Raw genomic sequence first — 23853 nt, 5'->3', positions numbered from 1 at the left:
GATACAGTATGCAATGAACTGCAGAAGCCTCTGGTGGAGATTGTGAAGCTGCACTGCTACACATACCAGAAATAGGGGTTGAGAAAAGTTAACTTTACCTGGTGATTCCATGAGAAAGTGTAGTATGAACGCTCACAAAATCTGTGGCATTCCTTTCCAGCAGCAGCAACAAGACCAGGTAAGGTGCATCTGAACATCCAATGCATGATGAAAACCTCCTGGGTTTGGGGATGATAGCCCCCGGTTCAGAAGAAAAGATTTACAGTTGTCATAGGTTGCCTTCTCAAACGAGCATTGGCAACGCCCATTGGGATCGCCTATGTGAGATCTATGGACTGGTCAATGATTTGTACAGAAGTTGTCAACATGTTTAATAAAAGGATTATCATATACATTATAACACAATATAATCTAGATACATATTATATAGAATATATGAAAGAGTTTTATTATATGATATATAGTGAATAGTATGGTTTGACATTGCCTGTCATTGTATAGTATGTATGGTATGTCCCGTAGTTGTATACTATGGTATGGAATGGGACGGTAAAGTATAGTATTGCCGGTCATAGTATAGTATGGTATGATATGGCCTGTCACTGTATTGTATAGTATGGTATGACATCGCCTGTCATTGTATTGTATGGCCTGTTGCTGTATAGTATGATATGATATGGACTGACATTATACAGTACTGTATGCTCTGTCATTATATAGTATGGTATGCTAGGACTATAGTATGGCCTGTCATTATATAGTAAAGTATGTCATGCCCTGTTATTGTATGGTATGTGTGGCATGGCCTTTCACTGTACAGTATGGTATGGTCTTTCATTGTACAGTACGGCATGTTATGGCCTGCGATTATATATTACAGTATGGTTATGGCCTGTCATAGTATAGTATGGTAGGGCCTGTCATAGTATAGTATAGTATAGTATAGTATAGTACGGCCTGTCATTTTATAGTATATTATGGTATGGTTTGTCACTGTATAGTATGGGATAGTGGTCATGATATGATATGGCCAGTCACTGTATAGTATGGTATGACCTGTCATTTACAGTACGGTATAGTATGGTCTGTTATTAAGAGGTTTAGCCTGGCATTGTATGCTACGGTAAGGTATGGTCTGTCATTTCATAGTATGGACTGTGCCATCTTGCAGCTCTGCAATTAAGTGGCATTAGCACACAAGTCAATAGTACCGCTGTTCATTTCATGCCTTCGGATTAAGAACAAAGGCTTGAGTTGCCACACTGGGATTACACTTGATAGCTGTGTTTTCTAGTCAGATGTTTGCAGCAGGCGCTCTGGTCAGGGAACCGTCTTGTGCCCTTACTAAGGGCCAGGCTCTTGTTTGGAAATGTGTCAAACTAAAATACCGCTGGTTTATCGTTCAGGAGCAAAGGTAAAAGAAATGCATGTAACCACACCCTGCACAAAAAATAAAGTGCTATTTATATAACATGGGTTGACACATTTGTGTGGCTTCATGGCACTTTACGTCAATGGTGTTACTGACACCCAGATTACTGTTCCTCCTCTTATGCTCCGAGAGGATGAAAAGCTGTGTCACCACTATTGTGATCTAACCACCAGGTAACACAAGTATCCCAGCAATCAATAGTTATCTCAAGAAACTATTTTTAATTGCTTATTGTTTCTAGAAGAATCTAGAGAGGGGATTTTAGCTTTGCCATTAGTGGGCTTCCTTGTCACTTTTGATTTCTCCATTTTCATTAGTGAGCGTGTGTCTGCGCATGTCAGCTTCCTTTCGTCTTAGTGTTTTTGTTTTCTTCCCTGGAGCATGCATTGACTAAGTACTGACTGATGTCTTGAATATTGTCGCTTGCACCCGGTTGTGTTTTTTTTTTTCTAAGTGTGTATTGTTTGTCTGTATGTTTTTTACTCACTCTTATGTCACTCTATTTTATTTTTTAACTGCTTTATGCCCCTTGGTTTTTGTCTCTTCATCTTGGCCCACTGCTCTCGTCGTTTGCTTTCCAGATTTTTCAACACTTCACTTTCATGTAAGCCGCTTTGCTCCAGCCAGTCATGTCCAAGCCACAAAACACAACATCATTTATTACATTTTATTAAATGTACATGCTGCAGCATTCACTAAGGGTGCATTTCCTTATGACTATTCCTCATTGTGTTTGCATTCTGTGTAACGCCGCCTTCCTTCCCAATTTTGGAAAGCGAACATACATTACATGTTTTTAAATTGTACCAACTGGTGATATCGGCACATGCCTAAATGCATGTGTAACACACCATACCATAAATACTACACAATAACAGGCCATGGGATACTACCCTATATGATACTATACAACCACAGACCATAACATACCATTATTATACATTAACAAACCATACCATACCAGGTCATACTATACAGTGCAATGACAGTCTATAACTATACAAGTTTATACCATACTATACAATAACAGTCCATCCATACTATTCTGAGCAATGACAAACCGTACCATACAATACTATCCATTCAAGTCACCCTCACCTCCCTTTCCCTCTACTCACCCTGAACCATAGTCACCCTCACCTCCCTTTACTTCTCCCCGCCCATGACCCCTAAAGTCACCCTTACCTTCCTTTACCTTTAAACATCCCAAAACCCTAAAATCACATTTTAAAAAACCTACAAAGTATGTTATTTAAAAAATACTTACCAGAGTGGTAAAGTTACAAATACTTATATGTAGGGTACTTGGCTGCTTGGTAAAGGCCTGGCGTGGCAAAGGCTGTTTCCCCCTCAGGCAGGACACAAATGTTTTGGAGGCACAGTCGTTTTATACCATCAGCATGTTTGGCGGTCACCTTCACCACTTTGACAGTTACCCCCACATCCTATAATTTAAGTCTCATCTGAGACAGCGACAGTTTGCTCCTAACCCTTGCTTCCTACAGTTTGGGTCTCACCTAAGATATTGCATGCGTGGTCACTTGCGACACATTCCGTTTATTTATCGGGGCTTAGACCCACCCATTGCTTACCATACGTTGGCTTCATGGTCACTCATTTTCTAGCTTCTCTTTGGTCAGCAACTGTTGTGTGCAGATTTAGATTCTGTATATAGGTTTCCCGATTTATGCCCTTATATAGGTACAATTCACATTGCCCTTATTTGGACATAGACAGCCGGCCCTTATTTAGACATTGTCCGTAGAAACCAAATACAGGCATGGCCACCTACATCCGTCCATCCACGTCACAACGAATTCTTGGAAAACCAGACCCTTAAGCCTTTAGGAATTTCCCTCAGCTTGAATATTGATTTCTCCAAGAACTCATTAAGTATGCATGAACATCTATTCCTTAGGGGTTCATTCATGATGTTCCTCTGCCCGACTTTTACATCAATACTGGCATTCCTAGACACCTTCAAGGTATAAATATACCAGCACTTGCCCTGGCAAATTACGGTTCCCGGAGGATTCGATCCAACCCAGACTACGCGGTTTGCCACTGCAAGTTCGGAAGAAGATCGAGTTCAAGCCTGATGCACTGACCTGACGCTGCCATCCTCCTTGCAGAGAATCCAGCTCCAGTGCTCTCTGACTTCCCTTGCGGGGAGTTAGACTATCGAGTCCAGAAAAGAGATTCCAACCTCTCTCATTCTAAGGTATGGAGCTGCTTAGAACTTAGAGAAACTTTTGGCAACTCTTGGTTAGACTAAAAAAAAACTAGCTATACTTTAGAAATGGCACCTGCTTCAAACCTCGTACTGCACTTAGGTTAGGTACACTGGTGTAGAACAATTTAGAAGCATCAGATGAGTATCACATTTTAGCTTATGTTATTTGTGTATGTATTTTGATTAATAGATGACATAGCTAACAAACCATGCTATTCCAGTATTATTTTATCTTACTGCTAACCTCGTACATATTGTACTTCGCAGTCTGTCTTACGATTGTAGCAATTCATATCTCTGGCATGAGAAATAAGACTGCTCAATAAACCCTTTTTATTGAAACGCCCGTCTCTCTATTTCTGTGCAACTCTAGAAACGAAGCATGCACGATTGAGTGAAACTTATCTATTGTTTCCACGATTCTGAGACTGTTCCGATTCTAAAGGGACTTACAAGAAAAGAAAGAGGGACCCCAAAGACACAGGAGAGGGGCACCAAATACGACCTTAGTGAAACTGACAGAGCCTCCTTGTCATCAATACATTACAATCAGCACACCTTTCACACTGACGGGATAAAGATGGACAGCACAGATATAGTCACAACAATTGAGAGAAAAAATAAGTCATAAAAATGTATTCACAATTTCATTAAAAATTCTGTAAGTTCAATACTATATATTGTTATATGGCTAATTATGAAGCAATTACAATATAAACATATCAATACCTAAGTATCAGAATATTGTTAACAAAACATCTGCAATAACAATTCAATAAACACCATAAAACATAAGATTGGGAACAAATTAAAAAAGGACAATGTAGTCCTATTCACAAAGGGAAATCACCAATTCAACGATTCATCAATTGCGACCCCAATTAATATCACTTTCATTTATACATGTCACAAAAAACTGTAATCAAAGCTTTTGTGTGGTTTCCTCTTTAAAAGCATGCTCTTAAAGAGGAAACCACACAAAATCTTTGTGACATGTATAAATGAAAGTGATATTAATTGGGGTCGCAATTGATGAATCGTTGATTTGGTGATTTCCCTTTGTGAATAGGACTACATTGTCCTTTTTAGGTCTCGCCTGACCCAGCGCATGCGCTGGTCTGGCGAGACTTATTGAGAGGGCTCCAAAAAGTGCTACCAGGCCAGCCTAGGGCTACAGTGCATGTGCGCGGGCGCGCGCGCCACTTTTACCGCAATTACTTTCACTTTAGCGACCGCACGGCCGCTTTGATGTTTCATCGCGATTACTTTTGCGTTTGATCGCGATCACTTTAGGCCGCACGGCCGCTTGGCATAGCCAATAGGTCTCGCTTTTGGGACCTTATAAGTGTTTAGTTATGCAACTGTTGCATGGCTAAACACTTATAAGGTCCCAAAGGCGAGACCTATTGGCTATGCCAATGCTCGTTTAATTTGTTCCCAATCTTATGTTTTATGGTGTTTATTGAATTGTTATTGCAGATGTTTTGTTAACAATATTCTGATACTTAGGTATTGATATGTTTATATTGTAATTGCTTCATAATTAGCCATATAACAATATATAGTATTGAACTTACAGAATTTTTAATGAAATTGTGAATACATTTTTATGACTTATTTTTTCTCTCAATTGTTGTGACTATATCTGTGCTGTCCATCTTTATCCCGTCAGTGTGAAAGGTGTGCTGATTGTAATGTATTGATGACAAGGAGGCTCTGTGTTTGACTAAGGTCCGATTCTAAAGGGAAACAAAGTTGTCATGTTATGCGGTTGTCAGAGAACTAATCCCTTCTTGTATATTCAAGAAGTTTCTAGTGACCTCTGAGTTAGCTGGCACACACAAGTAATTAAGTTTAAGATACTCGATAGAGACATACTGACCTTAGTCCTATTTCAAATCTATAGTGTATGTTATTCCAATGTGCAGAGCCTATCAGGGATATAGGAACTACACAACTGTTGGGTTTACTTCCTCTTTCTGTGTTTTTGCCTACCCTGGAGCATGACCAAAGTACTACTTCCCTTGCTCTATGTCCTTACACTGCTCGCCGCTTTCAGGATTTTTTTTTTTTTTTTTGTACTTTTACTTTTCCTAGTACCTCCTCCCTTCCACATTGTAACTTGCCCTGCAGCCCTCCTTCTGCTTCATTGCTTGTCTGGTTCGCCCCTCCACTGTTCTTGCTTTCCCCATCCACACCAACTCCTTCCCTCTTCCTTGCTTACTCCCAACTGTCAGACTAGAAAAAAAAGCACCCAAAAGTGCCATCAATGGGTGTAAAGATGGTACAAAGATGCAAACAGCACTTAACTGCCTGCTCAGAGCGGCCTACATGCAGAGCCAAAATGGAAAATTTTCGCTTGGTCGTAAGATAATTGACATTTTTTTGTTAAGGCAGACAATCCCACACTAAGAAACCGGATCACTGCCCATCTTGGTTAGAGCTGGCCGTGTCATTTTTGTCTACCTTTCAGCCATGCGGCACAGCAGTTATTCACTCTGATGTGCATCGTGGCAAAAGGGACTTGACAAGACATGGTGACTTTGCCAGTGCGCGTTACTGTACATCAGAGGCGCAACTAGAGCCAAATTTCGGGGGGGGGGGGGGGGGGGGGGGGGGGCTAAGGAAAAATTTCGGGGGGGGGGGGCTGAATCTTTTAAGCCACAGGCTGAGTGGAGCTGCAGGGGCTCTTAGAAGGGGTGAAACAACAGCGAGGCCTCATTAACATGCAAATGGTCATTTAAAGACCTGTGAAGTGCTCGGGAGCGGCTGTGTGTGCGCCAGGAAGCTGTCTCATCCCGGCCTGCCACACACGACGGAGGGGGGGGGGGGGGGCTGAAGCCCTGTGAGTCCAATGTTGCGCGCCTGCTGTATATTGTTCATTTTCACAATGAGGCGCGTCGCCGCAGCCTGGCCTCTCCATCCAAACGTTCCAAGTTCCCCGTTGTTCGTCTATACTTTAATTTGCCATTGGATAGATTAACGGGTTAGACACTGTGCATCGCATTTGTATGACTGCTTAAACGACTGTATCTTGAATAGATTTCTAAACGTTTACATTTGACATTGGTAAACTAAAATGAATTGTCTGAGCGGAGAATCGGGCCGCTGTCACTGCTGCAGCGCCCAGAAGCAATGTTGGGTGCACTAAGGTACACTAAAGCATTCCATACTGTTCCCGGACCAATCACGGCTCCCCGGTGCACACAGGCTCAGCTGTGAACGATGCACTCAGCCCACAAATCGGCGAGCAGCAGATATGCACGAAAGCTGCGCAGTGCGTAGAGAGAGAGAGAGGGCGCTCGGCGAACATCCCAGAATGCCTCGCAGGTAACAAAAACAACGGAGCTGCAGCATCAGCAGCACGGGCCGGGCACAGCACCTCGGAGGCAGCACCACCGCCTGCTTCAGGCCCTGATCAAGGAGACTTCAAGCGCGGGAGGCCCGCCCGTCAGCAGCTGCAGGTGAAAGACGCTCTGCCCCGAGGCCCGCGTCAAGCGCGGCTTGATAGGAGTAGGGAGGACGGAGAATCGCACACAGCTCAGGGGGCGAGGGAAGGTCATTCAGCCCTGGCTACGAATAGAGGGGTTAGGAACTAGTCGGGGGAAGGGGTGGGACTCGACAGGCGGGTATTCGGAACAGATTCCATAAACGAGCTCATTTTTCTAAGTGACATGGCGTTATATGCAAGCCGGGGCCACGGCCCTTACGCTCAACTGCAATCGGGTGGTATGGGGGTTGTATTTTCTGTCTGTGTCAGCATTTATTATTCTTTTTTAGAATATTCATTTGCAGTCTCGGTATGGCTATGCATTTCTCGTCGCACTGATTTGCGTGTACAAACTTTTTGTTAATGTAGCTGTCTGTGTAAATGAGCGCGTGTAAGTGTATACAGAGCAAAAATGGCAACATTTTCGATAAAAAATGTGTAAGATTTAGAAAAAAAATCGGAGGAATGCATTTCCCCCGTTGACTTGTGTTGAAGCAGAGGCCGTTTCAGGTGGGGGCCCGTTAAAATCGAATTGGGGGGGTTGTGTTTCAAAAAACGGGAGTAACCCGCCCGAATCAGGTCCGCTGGCATGTATGACAGAGCATGCTTGTGTATATATAGCTATCGTCAAGTCTGTGTTGCCAAACGTTTCGGTGCATCTGTATGGGCAAAGGTTTGTGTGAAATTAATCGAGGCTTTCCTGATTGTGCCAGTATTTTCTACGTACACAGGAAATGCCGTAGGTATTGTTCAGCACTGGGGCAATAGGTCAACAAGCCAAATAGATGCAGAGAATGCTGGTCTGCTGGGACCCCTCCTACCTCAGAGTGACAAGAAAATGACTGTACTATTTGGTAGCAATTCCCTGGGGGCCTACTGCTAGGCACAAAAACGTAATGTAGCACCTAGAAACTTCGATTGTTGTAGTATGTTGTAGAGGTGGGCGACTCTAACAGGGAGAGTGCCGTGCCTTGAAAACAGCATCTAAATCATACAACAAACATCATGGGGAAATAGGATAGTCTCTTTAAAATTAAAAAAGGGTATTTCATTAACACGCAGAAACGTTTCGTCTTAATACATCTTTTTTTTTGTACAGCGCGCACCAAAGGTGCTCCAATATGTGATCATAAAAAAGCAGGCTTTGTAAAATAAATGATTTGCATAGGATCCCGCGAGCTGATCATGCTCGGAAGCCAGGACTGGTCCTAGGTTTTCTAGTTTCCCATTATACAATTCACCTACTAGATGGCAAACTTTTTCTCTCCTTTTTAAAACCCAAGGTGTTTGCTAAGATTTTAATTCTTAGTCACGATAGTGCGTGGGGGGCAGGCAGCAGGCACAATAAAGGTGGGCTTGTTTTGGGCTGGACGGTCCAAGAGGACGTCGAGCTAGCAATAGCCAGGCCTCTGGCTCAAACCGTAACCGGCTCGCCCACCTCCAGTAGGTTAGCTGCATGAATGAGATTCAAAACGGTGATATCTCTGAAATTGTAAAGGCTCAAATGAAGGTTCGAATGTCTGCAGAATCTGGATAACCACCTGCAGCCATTGAAACCAGACACCCCCATGCCCAGAACGTAAATGTGTGATATCTCTGGGATTTTAAAGGGTACAATACGGGCATGATCAGGTGCGGAGAAGCACAGGCTTACCAGCAAAGAAGCAGGAAAGCATTTCTGCATCTGCACATCCTGGTGATGCACAATCTGTAGTTTTTGATCTCAGTCGTTTCTCCGGTCCAGCAGCAATGCAGTAAGCTCCTGGCTCCTGGGCGGTCCAACTTCTTTCTGGTTTCATCTGCATGGATGTAGGAATAAGTGGGGCCTCGTGCTGATTGGTCTAGTGTCAGCTTCTCTCCTTGCAGGAGAGACCAGTTCCCCTCCCCAACACTATGGTTATATTGGCTAAGTGTTCGAAGATTGCTGGATTGGTTTTAAGCCCGAGGAAGCACAGCCACTTGCAAACAAGGGGCTCCTCGAAGTTTAGGCTGTGTACACGTCATTGGCCTGAATAGCCTTTATTTAAGCATGGCGGTACAGGCACGAAGCGTAGGTCACCGACAATTCTGCTGTGTTAGAAATTTGACATTCTCTCCCAATCAGGGAAGATTTCCCACTTTTTTCAGACTACTTAGGGGCTCCTGGTGCAGGTAGTCACTGATCAGACCACTTGGTCAAGGTGTGCTTAAATTTAAGATTCAGGATAACCCAAGCAGAAGGCCACCATTGCTACGTAACTGACAGCAAGAGGGCAAAGAGGGCGTGGGGAGGCAGTGGATCCTGTCCTAAGCCAATAAAGGGACTGCAACCATCAGCAACTCAACAGGAAGGAGTTCTTGGTTCGGGTAGGAGTTCTTGAGCACAGGAACATGCAGGTGGTCGTATCCACCCTGGACAAACACTCTCTATGGAGATCACCATTTTTCACAGCCACAAATTCTCCCCAATGGTTGCCCTCTATTAATTCTACCCAGTAAAGCACTCACAGGCACAATACACACTACACACACCTATCGCACAAGTTAGGATAAGACTGGATGGGCCTTTACTGAAGATCGCCAAGGGGCAGTCTACCCACCAGGCCTGATCTATAATTATTACCAATCACCTCACAGCTCAGGAGAAGGGGGTAGTCACCACCCTCACTCCAGTCGGAGAGACACGTAGGATGTGGTGCTTTCCTTGTCAGTAGGGCCTGGCTCTGCTGACAAATGACCAGATTAACCTATGGAGACCTTAGTTGACTGAGGTCCCTGAAATAGAAGGATAGCTGAAAAGCATTAACAGGGCAGCGTGGCATAGCTGTTCCAAGCCTTGCAGACAGATTTTAGACACGTTCTCATGGATGTAACGGCATCACCTGCGCCGATTGAAATAAACTGTTGAAAATGTTCCAGATGCAGCCGGACGCCTTGGTAAAGGGTCATGATGAATAGTCTGTGAGAATCAGTATCAATTACAGTTAAACGTTCATGCATCTTACGCACATTTTAACACAAAATAAAACAAATGTAGCAAGGTTTTTGTTTTCTAGCATTTATTGATTTTACTGTGTTTTACAGAAGAGCGCTAATCTGCTCCTGGGTTGAGTAGCACTTTATAACAACTATGTCTATGAATCAATTGCAAAACAAGCCACTATGGTCACGAGGCTATCCAATCAAAAACACACACTAACATTTTTACACAACCACATTTTCTTGAGCCACATTAGCAACACATCTAACATGCTTGTAGTTTAATGCATAAGCAACTGAAGACAAATCTGTTTATTGTGACAGCAAATTCAGCCGCAAGCCCTCTTAATGCAAAGCATGCCACATCCTCTTTACTTCAAATATCAGCCCACCATACTGTGCCCCACCCTTTCAAAGTAAACAGGGTCTGGGGCTCAGCTCCTAAATGGATTTATTTCTATTCAGAGGTACACGTACTACAAGATGGCATCGCTCACGATATAAAAGACAAACAAAAATAATATTAGCACCTTCAGAATTTAGCCGGGCTCTGCAGTGGCGTTAGAGGAGGTGGGTTCGTTTTTATACTGCATGCCTTCACCCACTCTTCTTTATCTCTTTCAGCATGGGTGCCAACATCCTGCCAGTGCCACCCTCTGAACACAGCCCTTCCCAGGCGCTTGAAGACCTGAAAGCACGGCTGCTAGATGATTCTTGGGCTCTAGGAGGGCTGGTGGTGCTTGGGTCCTTCTGCATCCTCGTCATGGCCTTTCTCGCCTTTGCAGCCCTCTTCGGCTGCTGCTCTGGCTCAGCGCGCAAGACAGGGCATCGCTAGCCCAGAAGCCCGGATGGACAGACATCAGCAGATATCAGCACAATGCTCCTCAGTTTGATCGCTTTTCCATGAGAACCCTGGATACTGGTCTCTCTTCACGCCAGCACTTCATGCCAGCCTATGACCCAAGCTGGGTTTGGCCATGTTATGTCTAGGGCTTGCCTAATGTCAGGCTATAGTCAATGGCAAGAAAGAAGTAAGCACCAGCCTGGGTGGGCTTGTTCCGGACAGTATTTCTGGGGACTGCTATCGCTCCATTGGCTCACCTGCTTCCCAAGCTACCAGTGCAGACACTTCAACATTTCTTTTTCAATATGAGGAAACAATCACTTTCGAGAAGGGTGCAGGAGGTTAGCTGTCGGGAACCACAGTTTTGAGATCTCATGCCTGAGCTGAGAAAACAGTAATCTTGCCTGTTAAATAGCGCCATAAGCCTATCCAACGTGTTGTCTAAAGCCTGAGACAATAATATGTCTATACCCAAAGTAACCATGTCTGCCGTCTGAGACAAACTTGTGCAGTCTGCATTTACCCGAAGGCTAGCTCGCCTGTCCAAAGCATGAGTGTGTATGCTGTCCGAGGTCTGAGCCTGTGTCCAGTGTGTAACCGGAGTGACCGCTCGCAGGTTTGGGCCTCTAGCACAGCCTTGAGCCCTAATGGGAACTATGCTTCTGAAGCCTGTTCCTTCAAGACACAGTATTACTTCTGGCACTGAAAGCCCCCAAGTAGCCTCTTCCTTCTGCGAGATAGCCTAGCAGTGGCTCAACGCGTTGCAGTGAGCGGAGTGGGAATGCAGTAATGCTCAGCACTGTTCAATCTAAAAGCTAAACTGAGGGACATTTCCTCAAAGGGTGATGGCATAGTGCGGGGGGGAATTACTTTTCTGGAAAGCTCCAAGGTCTAAGCAATGGATCACCTACGTGGACTGTTCAGATAAGTGTCAAAGATAACTAGAGTCAGCAAATAGAACATGGTTGATGTAAAACACTTTCATAATTTTTCCACTATTATACAATGTTATAAATTACCTTTATTAAAATATTTATTTTAGAAGACTAAAGATCATCAAAGTAAAGGTAACAATGGTAGGTCCCATCAATTTCTCCCATTTCTACCTTCGTCAACCTTTCTAAAAGTCCAAGATGGATGAGGAAGAGCAGAAAAAAGTCAGCAGCAGGGTCCACAGGTGAAAGGTGCTTCATAACATGTCTTACCAACAACCAACTGTACAAGTCTAGTCTTAATGTGGCATTCTTTACAAATGAATAACCGTTTTTAGGTCTCGCCTGACCCAGCGCATGCGCTGGTCTGGCGAGACTTATTGAGAGGGCTCCAATAAGTGCTACCAGGCCAGCCTAGAGCTACAGTGCATGTGCGCGGGTGCCGCGCTTTACCGCAATTACTTTCACTTTCGCGGCCGCTTTGATGTTTGATCGTGATCGCGATCACTTTCCCTTTCCCGGCCGCACGGCCGCTTTGCATAGCCAATAGGTCTCGCTTTTGGGACCTTATAAGTATTTAGTTATGCAACTGTTGCATGGCTAAACACTTATAAGATCCCAAAGGCGAGACCTATTGGCTTTGCCAATGCTTGTTTAAAATTGTACCTAGTTCAAGTTTATACCACTGATGGTGAAAACATATCTACGTTCATATGCTACAGCCCCATCACCATCAAAATATGAAAATCACAGACTGACACGCCTTTGACAAGCCGGCAACTCCACACCAAGAAATCAACCAGAACATGCAAGACGGAAAGACAGGGCAGCCCTTTATCAATATGGAAACCTTGTTGAAGAGGAATAGCAACGTGAACAGTACTCCTTAGCACAATTTAAACTGTGTCTGGAATCCTAAAGGATATACTTTTGTATTAACTAACAAAATTAAATATGTTCAGTTCACAATTAGTTATTTGCGTTTGCCTCTGTGGAAAGTTCAGCGCATCTCACTGATTTTTACAAATAATATCTGATCTGAAAATCACAATGTGATGGTTCAGAGAATTTCTGTGTTAATTTCTGGTAAATTCAGATAACCTCTTTGCGACTCACAGCAGGACTTTGGAACATGCGTCTTATACAAACACACGTCTTAAACATGGACAGATAGAACAACCTTAATGATCACCTATTGTGCTAATTGGGTATAGTCTTAAGTTTTGATTTCAATGGCTTGCGCTTGCCTGAAGATGTGTGTCAAGGTGCTAGTACCTCTCTATGCTTCGTTTCTTCTGTACACATAAAAACCTGCTCAAATTAAGTTTTTTTTTTTTAAATGCACTACCTTGCTTTACACGGCCTTGTTTTGTTCGAGTTAAATTGGCAAATACTTTAACTCCACGAGGCAGGAAATATCTGTAATTAACGGCATCTCCTACGACTGTATCAAAAAGACAAGAAAAACATAAGAGCACATTTGCCTTCAAACGCTGATGTATTTTAATGGTGCACAGTTTGCAATGATGTTTTGCAAAAATGTAGACAAACTCACCTTACAGCCTACTTAGGGGCTATGAGAACCTGTTTAACCCCTTCGCTGCGGCGCGAATTCCGCCGAAGCGCTGGGGGGGGGGGCTTGGGGGGTTTGCGGCGCCGCTATGCTCATGACGGAACCACGCCGTCATGAGTCACGGGCGAGCTGTGCTCATGACGGCGTGGTTCCGTCATGACTCCACCCACTTGCGCTAATCGCCCGCACAGGCGGGGAATTAGCGCCGCGTGGGCGGAGCGGCCGCCAACGGCCGCAGCATGACAGAACCACTCCGTCATGAGCACACGGCGCCCGTGGCTCATGATGGAGTGGTTCCGTCAAGGGCATGCAAGGGGTTAAATGAAGTATGTTCGTATATGTGTTGTGTGTGTCATCTCTCTGGACAGATGCCGAACTCCACAGACGAGAGGGTCTACCACATGAGTGGAGTTAGAGTTCGGTATCTGATATGAGCATGAAGGATAGAATAGCCACATTCTAATTCTTAAAGAAAAAAAACAGTACAGGGGTCTACATCGTTCATAAGAAAAACCTATCTGAAAGACTGAAGGTTCAGAGGTAAGGAGCCTAAGAGGACCATTCTAACTGTTAGTCACAACCAGATGGCTCTCGGTCCCTCATGTTGAACTCATTAAGAGCCTATGCCCTAAAATTCCCCCCCCCCCTTTTTTTTTTAAAGCCTCGTCCACATTCTCATCCAAGCTTAATCTGCTTCTGCCTGACTCACTCATCTTTGCCTCGTCTACCAGACACCATGGTGTTCTCTTTAACCCATTCATGAACCTGGATTCGTCCATCACAATGCAGTCATGGCAGCACTATACCAAGTTTTAACTGCCAATACTAAAGAGTTGGTGTAGTAAGCTGGCTCTTTATATAGTGAATCAAAACGAGGTACACTGTGTAAAGAGTCCAGGCAACCCATATTGGTTTACAGAGGCAAAAATGATAACACTAAATGTTCTCTTTTGTGGTAGAGTGGGCTAGAAGTTTAGACTTATCAGAGGGTAGTGCTAAGCATTTGTTGTACTCACAGGGGCAATAAATGAGACGCACACAAATATATCCGAGACCAATTTAGAAAAAGAAATCGTATTTGTATAAAAATGTTGATACCATGAACTTCATTATCAGGTACTTTTAAAAAAATATTTAATATCACAGGTAAGAAAACAGTTCACTTAAAAGCGTCTTTACCCAGTAATGCTTTCCTAAGGGAGAAAAGGCATATATTGCATACTGGTATTTACGGTTGGTTTCCGGGGGTCTCCTTCTGGACTTAGGGTCGTAGGGGGCCAAGGTCCAAAGTACCACCAGCAGTTGCTTGTTACCTGTCCTGGGGCATCTGGGTGCAGAGGTACAGATCAGGTTGGTAACTTTGCACGCTACGCCGGTGGAAAGAAAGGGGGCCACCTAGAAACCGGCTTCAGTGGGAGACTTGGGGACAAGTCCGGGAGCTCCCAACGGGGGTCCGGGACACAAGGGTCCTGGCAGCAAGAGACTACAGCCGGTTCATCAGTTACCAGGCTAGGGCGCTTGAGTGCAAAGTGGATAGGTCGGCTGGTATCTATTTGTCCTTGGTCCTTGCGGTTGTCAGTCTTTCAGGTTGAGGGTGCAGAAATCAAGACAGCTGGGCCAATCTGCAAGTGGGTGTCTGTGGTGCTGACGTCCCTCGACAGCTGCTGAGTCTCGGTGCTGTTAGAGTCTTGACTGGACTTAAACAGGCCTTGACTGCTGCAAGGGGTCCAGCACCCCGCGTATCGGTGCTGTGTGGCTCTGGTTGGTCCTGGTATCCTCTTATTTGGTGGGGAGTCAGATCTAATCTTCAGGATCACAGTAACTCTTCCTGAGGAGGCTGCTGTGTCAGGTTGGCCAGGGAGCAGCAACTCCGTAAACTGGACTTTGCTGGCAGTTGGGAGGGGCTGGCAGTCTACTGGGGTTCTTGGTAATTGCTCAGCTGCAGGACGAGTCAATCTGTCGCAATTGTAGAAACTGATGCAGGCAGACAGGGATGGCACAAAAGTCCACAGAAGTCCAGTTTTCGATCTCTTGCGGCTCTTCATGGTCTTCTTTTAGATCCTTCGAACTCTAAATTCCTGGCATCAGAAATGCCCCATAATACTCAATTTAGGGTGTTAAGGGGAGTACACCTATATGACCATTTCCTGTGAGAAGTGGGCATAACCCTGATCTAGTAAGTCCAATTCCACTAAAAATCAAGATGGTGGGATTCTCTTTTTCATGTTCACACCAGGCAGCCCCCGTTAGGGGTGGAACTAGCCTGATATGGAACACGCATCCTGACTAGCTAATTTTGCCACTGGTCCTGGAGCCAAATAGCTGCAGGGCGGGTGGTAGCATCTCCCAAGTCTGGAGGAAGCCGGGGTCGCATGTCAGGCCTTTGAAGCCTCCAGTCTTAATATGCTGATCACTTAGCCATCCTACTTGGAGGAGGTGACAGCACCTCCAGCCGGAGCAGGCATTGTTTCTGCCCTCAGAGAGTGTGGGCTCTCACCTGCATGGGATAAGAAACCAGTCTGTGGTGGCAGGCTGGTCTACACCAGTCAGCCAGTACACTAGTAGTCAGTAGGTTTTTAGGGGGCACCGCTAAGGTGCTCTCTGGGTTTATGTATCAATAAATCCATCACAGGAATCAGTATTAATACGAGATGCATGTTACCTAACATCTTGGGTTTCAGTGAAGCCATCATCTAGCTGGGGAACTCGTAATTACCAATGTCCAGGACATGTACTTGAAAGGGCTTCCCTGTTTACTTGTGACATCTGAGAATCGACTTAGACATTACAGGGGCATGAAGATATGTCTGTCTACACATGTAGTAAACTGCACCCAACTAGGGCTGTAAGACCTGCTGTAGGGATAACTTGCTTATACTTCATGCAGCGTCTGTAGACATGGCACACAAGAGGTGTGCTAGGTCGTATCTTCACTTTTCTCTGCACCATGTCACGCACCCTACAATGGCTGTTTGCATGAGTGTGTTGAGGGGTCTCTTAGGGTGGCATAATACATGCTGCAGCCCTTAGGGACCCTCTTTAGTACCTCATGCCATAGGTACCAGAGGAACCATTTACAAGGGATTTACAGAGGGTAGTAAAGGTATTGCCAATTGTGGTAGCAATTGTATAGTATTGTCAAAATTGCATCAGATACCAGGCAAAAAGTGGGGCTGACCATGTCAAAAAGGGGCACTTTACTACAGTCAGGAATTAGCTGCCAGCCATTTGGCTTTGTGAAGGCTAGTTTTGTAAAACTTTTTTGTTTGAAAATCTGCTAGGCCTTCACCTTTACAAAAAATGAAAACATTGCTAAAAGCAAGAATATATTTTTTTTATGTCAAAAAGCACACATTACCATCGTAATCCTGGCACTGAAGGGAACTACTTGTGTACAAATGTGTTCCTTGTTAAAGAGTAGAATTACATCACTCACAGTGAAATTAGCCAGAGGCGTAAGTGGAATAACCGACTCTCCCAAGCTGTAGTGGGAGGAAGAAAAATGTGAATTACACAACAGATAAATGGATAAATAGGACTGACTAATATATATATAGATAGATAGATAATTTTAGTCAAATATAAAGGTCTTGGCTAACTCCAGACCTAAAAAAAGCAAAAGATCCCATTTTCATTCCATTTCACAAGGTAACAAGCATTTACAATGCAACGGTCTCGGCATTGTTAAAGTTAGAGCTATTGGCATTGCTCATGACATTATTTTTGTTTATGTTGTACTGAACTGTGATCAGCGGGTGTGCCCGGTAGAACTCTGGCTTAGGGTGGGGGCACTCTGCATGCAGGACTGCCTGGAGGGGGTTCCTTGAACTTGGGAGGGAGGAGCTCTATGAAGGAGCATTTCCTAAACTTCAGTGCGGGACCTAAGTGACGTTGAGCGTCTGTACAACTGGGTTAGGACAAGGAACCCATCCCAACAGGGAAAAAGTCAAACTAAAGTAAAGAAGGGGCTTTCTGAAAGGGGCCTTCGTTCTGAGCCTGGGGTGGGACCAGCGGGAGGGGGGGCAGGACAGGTGACGTGAAAAAAAACTGTGCCTTCTCGACACTCCTATTGTGCAGCTTCCGAGATTACAGCTCGTGCGTGTGGCATATTTCACATTCTGAACGGAACCGCTCTGTTTTACTGTTGTTTGATCTGTGCCCCCGAGCAGTGCTCAATCTGCATACATTAAAGGGCCGGCCCAGCGAGAGACTGGGAATTGGTAAAAAGGGTAATAGAGGTCCATCAGCCTCTGGAGAGGCCGCTCTGGCCCCCACTGGGCTGAAGGCAACAACAATATAGCACTGACACCGCCCAAATCGGCCACCACGCTGGACAAAAAAGCAGCCCTCAGCTACAACTGTGATACCGGCCCATTGCCCGCCTTATCTATTCTATCCTGCTAACAAGCAGGCGCTGATGCACCGCTCATGCTCACTGCAGCCTAAAGTGATCACAGTCCACCTGCGGCCTATCGGCAACTCCCTAAAGCCGTAGGTGGATGCCTAAAATCCAAAGTCGTTCAAACAGTAGTCCACTATCTAAGATGCATTTCAAAGCAAAGTTACTTTGAGCAAGACAAAGGTTTCGATATTTAGAGCTGTCTATTAAGATTAGCTTTGCTCAAATACGTCATCTTGTCACCACCTACACTGAAGGTATGCTTTCACCCTCCCTGGCTGGAATTCAAGTAGCTGCACGCAGGGCCCAAGCTCTTAATGCTTCCACCGCTTCTAAAGACACGAGAGTGGTTTGGCACGACTCACAGTAAGCGAGTATCACTCAAAAGCTGCCGCAACGCATAGGAAACACAAGACGAGCTCAATGCTGATGACATGCACTACACACACAGCATTTAAAGAGTTCAATTTTTACATACTAATGGGTTGGTTTGTTTACATTCCATTCTCCAGGCATGGCTTGCGTGCGACAGCAATGCAGGTGAAAAGCAAAATGCCCAAGGACAGCAAAAGTATGATGTGAAACGGGAAATAACAGCAGCTTTTACACACAAATTTGTAAATTGAACATTCGGAGCTCTCGCTTAAAAAATACGTAACCTGCAAGCGCCTCGACTCTAGCTGTGATCCTTGAAACGTGTCCACCGTGTGCATCTTTTTTTTTTTTTTTACACGTTGAATAAAAGCCTAGCCACTGTACTTTGTCAGCAGTCAGTACTTTGCAATATTCTTTGGACATCTGCAGTCGGAAAAGAGGTGCAGCCTGAGCATCTAACCCCCACCCCCCACCCCAATACCTGGAAAGCAGGGGATGGGTGAGATATGAACAGCGAGGGCAGCACACGTCTACTTTCAGGCAGATTCGTTTGTTGTCGTGTCACAAGATATCGGCATAGGATTAGGAAGTAGTAACACAGGCAAGTGGGGTCACAAGATACTGTACGCGAAGTCTTTTAGGTGTCGGTATCAGGCAGTAAACAATTCAGCAAAGAGCGTGTTAAGTTAACCAAATCAGCAAACCTCACTCGCTCAACGCACCATCCTTGAATACAACACCTAGCAACCCACCCAATGTCACCTGGTTGGAGCTTGCATGCAGAAAACTTCGGACCCTGCACAATAGAAATCGTGCACAAGTTCGCATGCGACGCCATTTAACAGCACCAAATGGCAATGCAACCGTCAAAGTTTTACTACACAAAAACAGCATTTCCCAAGACAAAATACCGGCAACCAAGCATGTCCGAACGTGTCAACTTAACGGACGAGAGTGCGCGAAGTGGTACCTCTGCTCATCACTCCCTGCTGACTGCCAAACACAACAAGTTGGAAAACAACCGATTTTGAGGGTAAAATACGAGAGAGACATCTGCCTTTCTCCGAGGCGAAGCAGAAATGCCTCGAAGAAAGGCAGCGGCGTTTCCGGATTCGGGGGCCTGTTTTGCTTTTCTCTCCTCTTGCCATTGGCTGGAGGAGATAATTAGAAAAGTTGCAAAAAACACGCCCCCGAATCCGAAAAGGACGGGGCCTGTTCGGAGTGACGAACCTCTTCTCCAATGGCTGGCCAGCATTCAAGAGGCCAGCCAATGGAGAAGAGGGGCGGGTTCAAGCCCCTCTTCTCCAAGTCATTATATCTCGCGAGCGAGACTGCGCAAGCGCAGCCTTCGCTAGCCGAGACCTAAAAAGCACTGAGGATTACGCTAGACTACTGTAAGAGTCGGCTAGTGGGTCTCCCCAGCACACAATTACGCAGCCCTCCCACTAGCTAAGGTTGTCAAGTTTACTGGCCAAACACCATACAACCTCCCAAAGCACACGCATGCCTCTACTTATCGTCTCCAAGAGGGACGGGTCACCACCAAAAATAGGGACCTCTGTTAACTGTTAACACGGGTACAATAATGCTATAAATTGCTTACTCTGGGAGTATCTTTGCAAGTTCATCACCTGTAACTCTCCTGCCCACAACCTAAGATTGAACAATCAACATTTTCTAACGATTATTCTTACGATTATTTAATTTTATAGGACCTCTCCAGTGGAACTCACTTTCATTAGTATCATGAGTGGAAATTAAAACAACCCAGATTAATCTTTTCCTGACACTGAAGGAAACCGTTATCAGCCCCAAATAAAACTTGCTTCATCCATTGTAAACATTCATATGGCGGACTGTATGTAACAGCAGATTTAGATTAGTCTGTCCATTGTATTCACTCCCACTTACAAATAAAGGCACCTTTGCCCTTCTTCGTTACAGACCAGGCTCATTGTATTTGCTTCAGATGATGTAAATCCATCCACATGTAGCATTTCTAATCCAAATATTTTTGGCCAATAAATAAAATGGCAATTGTGAGAAGCTTTAAGAGTAAGAGGTCACAATATCAAACTGGAGGATGCAGCTCAGGAGACAATCGTCTATATACAGGACTGGATGGAAGGCTCAGTGGTATCTGGATGGCCAATGCTGTGGAGTAGGTCATAACCCAACACTGAGGGGTGGGACCTTAGTAGAAAGATGGAAAGGTATGAGGATGGTGTAGACAAGATGGAGATTCCAGCACGTGACTGGAGTAGCAGCATGGGCACATGTCACTGGAGGAGATGTCAGGGCATCCCCACAACCCTCCCATGCACAACAGAGCTAGGCCGTTGACCTCAAAACCCCAAACTGGTCTGATTCCTGGGACATGAAATCGAGCTCGGAACACAATCCGGATATCCGAAATGAGGCCTTCACGTTTCAACACAATGTAATAAATGGGCAGTAGAAAAGGTGGTAAGGATTTCCAGTAAATGTAGACATCCGGACAGGTTTCTTGCTATTCGTTACCAGGCTCTGCAACTCTTAGTAGCTCTGGGTGGATTTGAAAATTACAACATACTCAACCAATACCAGTTCAGTTTCCAGGACAAAGAATGCAGTATATGGGATGGCACCTTGGATAGGATGCACTCCAGCTCCCCAGCAACGCAAATTAACCCTCAACTTCCATGCTGGCAAGTGACAGTATCTCCAAGCTCACCCTCATATAAAACCTACGTGTTACAATACATCCTTCAGTAAACAACTCCCCTTCCGAGATCCATACCAGTCAGTTGGGGTGACTTACGACATTCTTCTGCTCCCATCCTTTTCAGCATTTATATGCCCCCACCCCCAAAAGAATAATCTTCCCAGGAATCTGTCCCTAACCTACCACAAGTGTGAGGACATTCGGGTAGGGGAAAGTCACAAACCCTGAGGTCTACATACCTAAACTACACATTGAAGACAGATGGAGGGGGTGCACGGAGTGGGCTCTGGACAAACCTGGCCACAGTGGTCCAAGACCCCACACTGCTCTTAAATCATGCCCCTTCTAAAGTCTTCACTGTTGTCGTTAGCAGGTCTTTACGAATGAATGAAATAAGCTTTATTTCGATATAAGGATATCTTAAAAGCACATACAATTATAATAATATGAACAATCATAAAATCACAAAGTTTAAACATAAAATAATAACATCACCAATGTTCCTAAGCAGATAAAAGTTAAAAAAGACATTTAAACATAATAAATAGGACAATTTCTTTAAGAAAAGATAAAAAAGGATCAATATATCAAAGGAGAAAATCTGCTTTATATTTGGACAGCGAGGGCTTTAGATCTTAAAAGCCAAGCCCACCTTAGAAACTTAGATAGTGCGCAAGCATACAGGGTTCTAGTATCAGATTTAAAGATGCGCAAAGCTATGGTGTAGTCTCTTGTCCCAAGGTCTCTGCACAGAGGTTTGAGCCAATATGTCCTTGGAATTTTATACTCGGGACATGCAAATAGAACATGAGCAATTGACTCAACTCTAGTCTCGCAGAAAGGACAGAATGGTGATGTTTGGAGTGGAGGCTTCCAGCGTGCAGTTAACTCGCGCACTGGGAGTGTGCCAACCCTAAATTTAAAATAAAGTGCTCGGTCGAAAGGCTTTTGGATAAAGTCAAGATAAGGCTCATAACGCACTTCATCCTTAAGCCTTAAGAACTCAATGGTGCATCTAGCACCATGAGGACTAGAATTCCTCTTCGCAGTGACCCATCTCCAATATATTATCTTTAGTTCAGCTTTCGGGGGTGAAGTTCTATTCACCCAAGCGTCTTTTAGACCAAGGTCATAGAGCAGGGTCTTGACATCCTTTAGCCATTTGATTTTGTGCCAGGAAGGCATAGAAAGTATTTCAGACAAACCCTCAGCATACTTCACTAACTCCGGGGTACGCCAAAGCCGGGCCCATAGGAGAAGGGGGCGAACTCTTGCCATGTCATTCAATGCCTGGCACCCTAAGTCCAGTAACAGAGGTACCACAGGTGTGCTCTGGGGTAGTGCCATCAGTTCCTTATAGAAACTGGAATCAGACTTGGCAAGCACGTCAATATTGTTTAGGCCCCATAATTCGGCACCATAAAGTGCTGAACTTACACCTCTTGCTTTATATATCTCGAGGGCTGGTGCTATTGGCCTGGACGAGGAAGTACGATGCTCTCTAAGGAGGGCACCAGTAACCCGCTTATGATTTAGGAGCATCTTTTGTATATGGGTTGACCAGTGCATTGTGTCTGAAATGCGAATGCCCAGGTAATCAAATTCTTTTACCCTGTCGAGATTAACTGTATTCAGGACAGGGGGCCGTCCTAACTTTTTGGGTGGATTCAAAATTAGGTATTTAGTTTTGGTGGAATTTATTATGAGCCCTCTGTTATTGCAGAAGATTTGAAAGCTGTCAAGTAGAGTTTGGAGACCCATGGGTGTTTTAGACAGTAAAAGAGTATCGTCAGCGAACAGGAGGGTTGGAATGCGTTCGCCCGCCAGGGATGGTGCGTCCGAAGGGACTTGCAACAAGTGCTCCACTACACCATTCACATAAAGTGAAAAAAGAGTAGGGGCGAGAACACATCCCTGACGAACACCCCTGTTCACTGGGATTCTCTCTGTTTTTTGGCCCTGAGAGCCCCAAAGCACCTGTGCGAAGTTTCCCTCATGTAGTTTTATTAGGCGAGCCAATAAATAAGATGGAATCTTCATACTGGCGAGGACATTCCACAAGGTAGAACGAGGAACTAGATCAAAGGCTGTTTTAAGATCTATAAAGGCGAGATAAAGACTGCCCTTTCCAAGAAGAACAACCTTCCAGTAGATAAGGAGCAGTCTGAAAACTTGCTCTATAGTACCTGTCCCGACCCTGAAGCCCGCCTGGTAGTCTGACAGGATATTGTTATCATTTACCCAGGATAGCATCCTCTCCAAGATCACCTTCCCAATGACCTTCTGGGTTGAGTCAATCAGGCTGATAGGGCGGTAGTTGGCAGGATCGTCCCTACCACCCTTCTTGAAGATCGGGACTACCTCGGCCCCCTTCTAAGATTCAGGGATCGGAGCGCCATTAACAATGGCATTAATTAAAGTTGAGAGAAGCTTCCCCCATCTAACTGGATCTAGTCTAAGGACATCACCAGGGATACCGTCAGGGCCGGCTGCCTTCTGGGGGACAATGGACTTAATGGCGTTGACCACTTCCCCTTCATTAAAGAGATTAATATTCAATAAACCCAGAGAGGGGAAGACCTCCGTGCAGGGAAGCTCCCCCTCACTCTCAGGTCGAAGAGAATAAAGCTTGGAAAAGTGATCGAACCAAGCCGCACTAGTAATGTTACAGGTCATGAGATCTTGGTCGGGTCTGTTCTTGGTCCTAATTGTACTCCAGAAGTGGCCAGAGTCCCGCTTAAGGGAGGCCTCCCTTAGTGCCTGCCAGTACAGTTCTTCCCAGGCCTTTTTAGCATCTGACACTCAGATCCTATACTCTCTCCTAGCCATCTGGATCTCAGACGTAACTCTACTTTTAAGGGCCGTAATTAAGGCGGATTTCTTCCGCCTACAGTTTTGTGTATACCAACCTCC

General features: G+C 44.9%; 1 protein-coding gene and 1 long non-coding RNA gene across 3 annotated transcripts in view; one reads left to right on the top strand and one right to left on the bottom strand.

The window, feature by feature from the left end:
* Positions 1-23853, bottom strand: part of RECQL5 (RecQ like helicase 5) — a 669413-nt gene that overhangs the window by 397745 nt on the left and 247815 nt on the right. The gene's annotated exons all lie outside the window — the stretch shown is intronic.
* Positions 6961-12861, top strand: LOC146810078 (uncharacterized). The gene is made up of 2 exons (XR_014966542.1): positions 6961-7129; positions 10738-12861. It is a non-coding gene; the product is annotated as an uncharacterized LOC146810078 (long non-coding RNA).

The sequence above is a fragment of the Triturus cristatus genome, chromosome 7 (genome assembly GCF_964204655.1).
Source record: "Triturus cristatus chromosome 7, aTriCri1.1, whole genome shotgun sequence".
NCBI lineage: Eukaryota > Metazoa > Chordata > Amphibia > Caudata > Salamandridae > Triturus > Triturus cristatus.
The sequence above is the reverse complement of the archived record's forward strand: the minus strand, read 5'-3'. Positions and strand labels throughout refer to the sequence as shown.